The sequence below is a fragment of the Quercus suber genome, unplaced genomic scaffold (genome assembly GCF_002906115.3).
Source record: "Quercus suber isolate HL8 unplaced genomic scaffold, Cork oak 2.0 scaffold_20, whole genome shotgun sequence".
Taxonomy (NCBI): domain Eukaryota; kingdom Viridiplantae; phylum Streptophyta; class Magnoliopsida; order Fagales; family Fagaceae; genus Quercus; species Quercus suber.
In genome coordinates this window covers 179,409-189,465 of record NW_027069485.1, presented here as the reverse complement: position 1 = coordinate 189,465, position 10,057 = coordinate 179,409, and the positions used below count along the sequence as shown (strand labels likewise).

General features: G+C 30.0%; 1 long non-coding RNA gene across 1 annotated transcript; it reads right to left on the bottom strand.

The window, feature by feature from the left end:
- Positions 1-6,256: 6,256 nt before the first annotated feature.
- On the bottom strand, positions 6,257-9,635 carry LOC111987283 (uncharacterized). The gene is made up of 2 exons (XR_002880266.2): positions 8,441-9,635; positions 6,257-6,704 (listed from the first exon to the last, which is right to left on the bottom strand). It is a non-coding gene; the product is annotated as an uncharacterized LOC111987283 (long non-coding RNA).
- Between the last annotated feature and the right edge of the window lie 422 nt (positions 9,636-10,057).

Here is a 10,057-nt window from a genome sequence, read left to right as displayed (position 1 = left end):
TGACAAAAATGGTTAGTTTTTACTAATGGGGGTGTTTGTTTGAGAGAGTCATTCTTGAAGCAATAAGCTATTGCAATAATAAGCTATTACAACAAAGATATTGTTGCAATAATGAGTCGAATTGTTTCTACCAATTAATTTGAAATCTATTGCAACAAAATTTGTGTAGTAATAGCCTATTGTTACCAAATATTTAATGCAAAAAATTCTTTGTTGAAATATCTAAAAGTTTATTGCAATGAAATTTTTTGTTGCACAAACCTATTACCACGGTTTTTATTTCAACACCCTTGCATCAACTATTAAATCGACGAAATAGCAACATATTGTAATGACTCTGACATTATTGCAACAATTATGATATTATTGTAATAACAAAATTTGGTTACAAACTTGGTTGTACCCTAAGGTTATAACTTCTTTTTAAAAAAATTAGCATTACTTCATATTTTGAAAATCCAACTATTGGATTGCAAGTTCTTTACATTCTTAACACACATGTCAAATTTTGTGCCAATTAGATGTTATTTACTATATGAATCATAAACTTATTTTTATGCAAATTTTTAGACTATAAAAACTTGCAATTTTAATAATTGATTAATAACACAATTATTGATATTTGATCTTCTAGAAATTTTGCAAGCATAGAAGATATAAAAAGAAATTGTAATCCAATGGTAGATTTATCAAAATTCATTTTTAATAAAAAGATATTAAATAAAGTTGTAACCTTAGACTATAACCAAGTTTGGCTTCAAACTTTTTCCTTATTATAATGATTTTTTCATTGTAACAAACATTTTTTTTTCCTTATAGCATGTCACTCAACCACATGACTTCAATTTTTGGGGCATGTTGATCTCTACCAGCTCATCTCACCCGCAATTTTAAATTTGCAATTGACCAGGCTATATGGAGGAATAAATGTTCATTTCTATTTTTTTTTTTTTTTCCAATGACAGCATACTTTTTGAGAGCTTTTGGGTTCAAAGGGCGAGTGGTATTGTTTTTTGAGATAAAGCAATAATAGGTTGAGAATTTTCATGTATGTCATGTGTGCTTATTGTGCATACTTGTGTGTGTTCGATGTTGGTTGAGAGTCTTGAGACTAAGTGAACAACGTAATTAGTGGCATCAAAAGGCAGAAAATTTTGAGAGAAAATTTTACCATCTAACAATAAGGGGGGAGGTTGCTTTAAATGAATGAAAATAGTAGTCTCTCAAAAATTCAAAATATATCCCATAAGCATACAATAAAAAAGTTAAAAGAAAAAGGAAAAAAGAAATTCAATATCAATTTTTATTGATAAATAGATAATGGGGGATGGAGAGGTGGATTTGATCTCAAATATAATTTGAATTTTTAATATCTTATATAATTGGACTAATCCGTCAAAATATATGCCTTAATGCATGACTAAGGTTCAGTCAATCACTCATATAGCATTTTGCCTTTAGTAAAGATTTTCTACTGCTAGTTTATTTCGTTTAACTTTAGTATATTATAGTAAACAAAATTTAATCAGAAAATTTGATACTTCTTGCTTTCTTTATTAGGCAGCTTGGGATTTAGCAGAAAATGTAAAACGTATGTAAAGTTTCTTATTAGGTTCTCTAATTAAATTTATACACATAATTGCAATGAATTTAATTATTACTAGCTTGTAACTCAATGCATATGCATGGGTACATTTTAGAATATGCTTAGATGCATAGTATAATTCATACATAATTAAATATCGTCAATATTATATTTTGTCCACTCTTAAAAAAATTTAAAAAAAAAAAAAAAACCTTTTAAGATTATCATTGGGTAGAAAATGCAAATTTAGTGCTTGTTTATTTTAATTTATTTCAGGAAAAAAAAAATATGTTACTTCTTAACTTATTTATGTTATTGTGATATAATAAATTTATTTCATGCTTGCATTTTTCAAATAAGATATGAACAACCAATTTTTAGAACACAGTATACATTGTCATTTGATTTTATATTTGACTAATAATAAGTTTTTATAAGAAAATCTTGGTTTTAAATAGAATGGAAGTAATTTTAAATGGGATCTAAATAGAATGAGCTAGGAGTAATTTTAGATTGACTAAAAATAGTTTTAAATAGTTGGAAGCATTACACTTTTAAAATTTTACAAATGGAATGACGCTTAGCACAATTGAAGCCCATCTAAAATATTTGGACATTTAACAACAAATTACTTGTCTATTATTCTATCGGCATCTCACATTTGATATCACGTATCTCTAACTTTAGCTATATAGATGTAGTTTATTTGTATTACTATTTCAATTTTTTTTATATAAAATTTTTTTTTGCATTTTATTTGGTTTGTTGTTTGCTTTTTTTTTTGGGACTACTATAATTTGGCCTTTATTGTAGTAGCATTTTTTTTTCCTTTTATTATGTCTACTTTATGACTTTGATCTTTGTGTTATGTTTTAGAGTCAGTATTATAAAGTATGCTTTTGATTGTTATATTATAATTTAATGAAAATTTTATTCTTGGTAGGATCATTGAAAAAATAATAATAAATAAGATTTCAATTTTTAGAGGCTAAATATTATTTTACATTCAAATTATATTTTTAAAGTTTATTTTATTTCCTTAAAATATCGATTATGTTAATTATAATTATAATTTAAGTTTTTTAATTACAGCTTTAGAAAAATTATATTCTTGAATTATCTTATTCAATTATATTTGCTGTAAAATTCTTATATTTAAAAAAAGAAATAATTTTTTTTAAATAAATGAAATTTTTTAAAACTAAAAATTTAATTTTCTATAGAATTATTATATTTTAAAAAGAAATCATTTGTATTGAAAGTAGTGTCACATAAAACTACCAATCTCCTCGATTTGACACATGGTGGTAAATTATACTTCAATTGAGATCCATTTAGAATTTAATTGAATTTTCTCTTAATTTTGGCTATATACATACATACATATATATATATATATATATATATGATTGGAAAAGAACATTGATTGTTCTTCATTGGTTAATGCAAACATGTATATGAAATTAATTGCATAAACCTAATGTACTACACTTAAAGAGTTGTACTTAAGATTTGCCTTATCAAAATGAAACTTGGTAGCGTCCAACTTGATCTATTTAGGTGACCCATTAAACGAAACTTGACCTTTTTTTTTTTCTTTTTTAATTTAAAAATATATAGAGTTTCAATCTATGGGGTATGCTTTTGTTGATTATACTCTTTATCATCAAATTAAGACACCAATTGGTTGTTGGTGTAGATGGGGATTGAATCTCAAATATCTTATTCAATCATAAAAAAAACATTACCAATTAAGCTAACTTGAATTATTTAGAGTCCAACTTGAAGTACGCATAATACCCACATACCAAGGAAAAAAAAAAGGAAGATAAACCCCCCCCCCCCCAAACAGACAGATAGATATAGAGGTTGGGTTCAAGTTGTACATTATATAACTTTTAACCATTTTTAACTGTAAGAGAGATGAGGCTGAGTACGGAATAGAAACTGTGGGACTAACCTAAGGAGGGAAAAAGGCCCACCCGCGCATCAATCCTAGCCTAATCCGTGATTTAGAGCCTGAAGAGGAAAGATGAAGAGGCCGACCTCCCGAGGAGGCCGAGTAGTAAGCATTCCTCAAGAATTACCAAGCAAGTCAATAGTACCTGAAGACAAGAAACCGAGGAAGGTGGAAGAAACATGTGAGTAAAGAAGAAAGAAAATATCTTGATAAAGTAGCCATCACTTCCGCATTTAATGCACTGTACCTACTTAGATAACCACATTAATAAAGGAATGACCCCTAAACAATAGCCTAACAACCTGTAGCATAGTTTACTACCTCCAGCACAGCTCTGATGGGACAAGTATCCAAAGAAGGGCCCCTAGCTATATAAGTGGAGGGCTAGGATGCAATCCAAATGACTATATAAAGAAAAGAAACCCCTCCAAATTGGGGGACAAGAAATTGTAAGGAAAAAAAAAAAAAAAACTTTGTAGGGAAACCCTATATCTGAAAAACTTGGACTCAATACCAATATTGGCTCCTCAGCCAAATTCGAGGAAGTGTTAATTCCCAATTTGGTCTTATACAAATGATTTATTGAGTTATTTTTATTTCAAACATAGCATTTAGATCATAAGTTTGCATTAAAAGTGACCTTGGAAATCCATTGCTCTAAACAAATTAATGGTATTGGGCCTAATAAGCTAACTCCATCATCCTAAGTGGGCTTAGTGTATTTTCAGGCCCATACATCAACCATTCAATAATTTTTTATTATATATGTATTTTGACAAATCTACTATTTGATCACATTGTCTCTTTATACTCTTCATGCTTACAAAATATCAAAATAATTAGAGATCAATAATTATTTCATCCATAAAATATTTAAAAATCAAGTTTAAAAAAAAAAAAATTATACACAAAACATTAATTTATGGATCAAATAATAAATAACATCAAAGTTAAACAAAATTTGGTGTGCATGTTATGAAGAATTGATTATATATAATCTATTAGTAGAAGTTTTAAAATATTAAGCCAATAAAAAGTTATTGAATTGTATATTAACAAAAAAATTACACCAAGATCAGATCTCATAATAAAAAGTTATTGAATTGTCTATTAACAAAAAAAATTACGCCAAGATAACATCTCACAAAAGATTATATATATCATATCACATCATAACAAGCAAGAGCAAAACACACAAAAAAGTTGTTGGCAACCATCCACAAGTAAAGTTTTCTTTTTTAATTTTAGAATCGCATATATGTCATACAGAAGTCCCCAAAATTCAAAAGAGCAACATATTGCAATCCAGGAGGAATCAAAATGTTAAGCATGATAAAATTAAATAAACGGTGATAGAATCAACTATCAAGATAACATCTAAAAAGTCCAATATTCAAACTAAACCCTTCTCTAACCATCCATTATTTAGCATTTATTTATACATCTTATATTGTATCTCAATTAATACTTTTTAATATTTTTAATAAAGATGTTCAAGGTTCAAGCAAGATATCTATTTATACATCTTACATTGTATCTCAATTAATACTTTCTAATATTTTTAATAGAGATGTCCAAGGTTCAAATATTCTCTCCGTGGTAAGAATTATTAAAAAAAAGAAAAAAAACAATAATAAACCTACTATCCAACTACCACTATGATTGCCGAAGATCGCACTTGCTTCTAGTGGACCAAAATTTCCTCTTGAACTGACATCTATGTTTAACTTACCTTGAGGAATGAGGAGTGAGGAATCCCAAAAGATCATAGATATTATTTTTTTGGCTTTTAGCAGTGCTGAATTTTATTTTTTCCTGGTCCACCAATCTACTCTTAGCGGCATAATAAAAAGAAAAAGAGAAAAATAAAAAAATCAAATGAGTGCTTACAAATAGATTTGATCACTTGATGAGGAGAGATTTTTTTTTTTTTTTGGGTTTATAGGACCATTTTGTGGGGAGAAAGCCCAACAGTCCGTAGAGCCAAAATAGTGCAATTTAAGCGCCCAATTATCACCATCCTGTACATGACAAGATGGCCATTGTCCTCACATGTAACATGTCGTGGTGGTCATTTTCATAGGCAGAACACTAGTCCACGCTGCCACTACCACCGCTATCATCATGATTTCATTGCCATTATCAGTGTCATTCTCATTATCTGCAGAATTATTGGCCTATTCCAATATTTTTTGATAGGGACTAGGTGATTCATGATCACCCTCAGTAGATCTTTTTTCTTGGGCAAGTCTCTTAATGAATTTGCCTTTCAACTATTTGGGAAGAGTTTAAAACTAAGAATATCTCAATTTTTGTGGCAGATCAGTCAAACTAGAACTAGAAAGAAGCACAAATTATATGCTCCACATTCTGTTTTGGGACCCATACCTTTGAAACAGGGAATCCGCTGATGTATTTTTTTTGTTCACTAAACAATCAAACGATATCCAGTTGTTCTCATATCCTAAAACTATATTTACAATATGCTTTGATTTACATCCATGACCTTAAATTTGTTTATATGCTTTGATTTACAAATCTCGCTCTCTCGAGAATAGAGAATCGAGAGAGTTGGCCGAAATATTACTAAAATTTAGTACATTCTTGTCACTTCCGTATTATATCCCTCCCTTCTCCATCCATCTCACTCAATTTAAACATTGGATAAGGATAGATCCTTTGGCCCAAAAGAAAAATATGGAAGAAGAGAATGAATGAAAATGAAATTTTTTTTTCTTTCTAATGTTATGATATTAGAATGATTACACTATGGCAGGTTTTTCAACAAAATGAATCAGCACAAAAGAACCAAAATGATGGAATATTGACAGCTCGCGTTAGTTTCATTTCCTCCCTCTACTTTTCTAGCTGATACATGTGTTACTTGAACCAAAAACTTAAAAAGAGTTTTGCTTTGTATGGTAGAGTCATTTCTACTTTTATTGATTTCCATTCTAAGCTTGGTACAAGGAATTTGATACCAGATTCTACTAGTGAGCATCTGCATAGAGGATACTCTGCCAACTTGTACTCGATTGTGATTTTCCCACACTCTCACATAGCAATGACGAAATTATGTCTCCCACTTCAAACTTTATTTCAAAGATACCTTTCACCTTATCAGAGAAAGAAAGAAACAAGTAGTACCTTTACAACCACCTGCTCAAGAAAATGACACATAATTGGCATAAAATTCATTCCGATAATTCTCTTTTTATTTTTATTGGTAAGTTAAACTTTGCTCTAACAATATGGAGGGGGCCATTTGATCCACTTATTGGCTAATTCTAGTAAATATCATGAAAAAATTGAGACAACGATAGTAAAATACTTTTTTTTTTTTATTATTAGAAGGAGGAGAAGAAGAAGCTGTAAATATCACCTTATTTATCAGAGTTTATATATATATATATATATAAATTCATTCAACAGTCTTCACATCTACCTAGACAAACCAAAAGGGGCTCTTAAGGAAGTTGGCACCATGAGTCTCAAACTATCGTCTAAGGAATACAGTGAATAATGAAACTTCTGGAAAGATTCTAAACCACTGACATAATGCCACACTAATTTGAATAGGCAAAATAAATGTGTACCAACTTTTACAAAAAAAAAATGCTGATGTACTTTCTACCCATCTTTGCTTCATTAATTTACTACGAGCCAAAAACAAGAGAATGATTGATCACAGAAAACGCTCTAGGTGAATAATGGAAAACATGACTACATGAGACACCAAGTTGACTCCACAGTGAAAATGTAATGCAGATGCAATAGGCATATATTATTGAGTTTGGAAACACAGCAAACTGTCAAATAAGATATAACTTCAGCACAAAAGAAACAAAACACCAGTGACATTGAAATAGCCATGACGACTTTTCACCTTATCTAAGAACAGTATTCAGCAGAATAAAATAATAATAATTAAAAAAAAAAAAAAAAAAAAAACAAAACCCAGAAACGCTATTTCACACAAGTGAGTGACTTTTTAAGGTTAGTTTTTGCATTTACGATATTTTTAGTATTACTTACTACTATTTTATGTATTATGAAATTACCTTATTGCCCCTGTTTAAACTAAATCCGAATTGACTATATTGTTGTTTTTTTTCGGCGCGTTGCAAGGAGATGGACGAGGTAGCGTGTCATCTTATGATTGTGGTCCATAGCTCAGTGTACATGTGGAGGTAAAGATCCCATATATATATANAAACCCAGAAACGCTATTTCACACAAGGTGAAACACAAAGAAAAAAGAAATAGCCATTTTTTAGAGAGCTTAACAAGTTGACTGCGCATCGAGTACAGGACTTGAGGATAACAAAATATGTAAAACAAGAAAAATTTGAAGTTTCCAAACCAGTCAGCATCAAACAAGAATTACCCGGGAAATGATTCAGATCTCCCATTGAATTCTCCAATTCCCTTCATTTTTTTAGCTAGATGTGAGACACATGGCATTTATTTGTTTTTTAAATGACACGTCTTACGTCTAAATAAAAATTACTGAGAATTGGAGAATTCAATGGGAGGGATCTATCCACAGTAATAAGTTAAACTTGATGAGGAAAAAAAAGAGAAGAGTCAATTGAAAAGAACCAACGATAAGAAATTCACAGATTCATTAATTTTGTGAAATGAATTTGGCCACACATTACATGCAGATGTACTTAAAAAGGAATGCTAGATTAATAAGAATCATTCAGCTAAATGTATCTTTGTGTTTATCATATCATCACCACTGTCATCAGCATCATAGTATTCATCATTATGATGTTAAAAATAGTGTTCATCATATCATCACCGTAGTCATCATCATCATAATGTTAACGATTTTCATGACATATATAGTCTGTTTCCACCAAAAGAGCAGAAAAAAAAAAGGCACATACAATCTTTGAAGGCAAAGGCAACTTTCCTGACCTCAAAACCGGCCGGTTCAAAATTTATTCATCTCATAACCTGCAAATTACTCAACAATATATCCTAAGCTCATAACACATAACAATGCACTAACAAGTACTAGTGGTGCAAAAATTAAAAGAAAAGGCAAAAACTAGTGGCATATTCCAGTAAATTAGTATTTGAACCCAAATGTTTTATACTCTTCTTTTTTCTTAGTAAGTAATACATGCAGCAGGTGGGTCTTGAGCCCCATCAACAAAATTCAACCTTCCCTTGCTTTTTACAAAAGAGAGAAGGTACCCATTTAGTGTTTTGGTGATCTTTAAAATTCCCAAGTGAAATGAAAAAAAAAAAAAAAAAAAAAATCCAGACTAAGAGGCTCAATTAAGCAAAGATTCCCTTTTTATCTTTCTTCATTTGCATCCCAGCTAGTAAAAAAGACCAAACTATATCATTTTCTATTGCCTCACTTCAAATTTTTCAGCAACAAAACACTAAAAATCATGATTCCATAAATGCCAAAAGATGACACAAAGAAGAAAGAGAGAGGTGAGCGCTGGATGCAGAGGTTTATCGACCGATTCATGTTTGTTTTAGTGTCACAACAAATTCCCAGGAAGAGATCGATGAACCGCTGCCTCCAGTGACTTCACCCTCAACTACCACAACTACCCCCATGCGCTTAACTAACCCAACAGAGGAAAAAAAAATATCTCTTTTGCCTTTTATTTTTTCTGGCAACAAAGTAAAAAAAAAAACCAAAAAAAAAAAAACTTGAAAAACTACAAAAACATTCATGAAATGAGTAAAATTGCTAGATCAAACATGTATTCAAGTACAAATTTTTACAAAACCCAATAACCAAATGGTATCAAACAACACAGATCTGAACACTAAAAACTGATTACACAGAGAAGAGTAGAAGGAAAAAAAATGTCATTTTTACAATGATAATCATATATAGCATAATATAGTACTAGTTTATTTATAAAGAGATAAAGTTAGTTTAAGAGAGAGAAAAACCGATTAAACTGAGGAATCTGAAGAGTCACCATTACCGTACAATCTCTCTCACTCACACACTCCTCTATCTCTCTCTCTCTCTCTCTCTCTCCCCCCCCACCCCCATCATCTCTCTCTCTCTCTCTCTCTCTCTCTCTCTTTCTTTCTTCTTTTTGTTGGAAACTTATATATATATATAGTACGCCTCTTTTTTTTTTCTTTTTTTTTTCTTTTTTAATATTTAAGAAAAACAGAACACAACACTTTCTCCACAAATTTTAAGGCACCATATACGGTGAAAAAAAAAAAATCTTAAGTGGTGAATTTAAATTAGAATTATAACAATTTATTTTGAAAATGTTATAGGCATAGCCTTTTTATTTATTGAAAAAATGTTATATTCACAATATTATTCACAACAAATGTTAAGTTGCATGTTGTTACGGATTATTATTGATGGTTAAAAAAATAATTTAAAGGGTGAATTCAAATTAGAACCATTAACAACTTACTACCTAAGATTTATTAGTAGGTTTTAGTTAGTTCAACTAATAAAATATCTGATTGGTAAATAAGAGATCTAAGATTTAATTTCTGCCTAC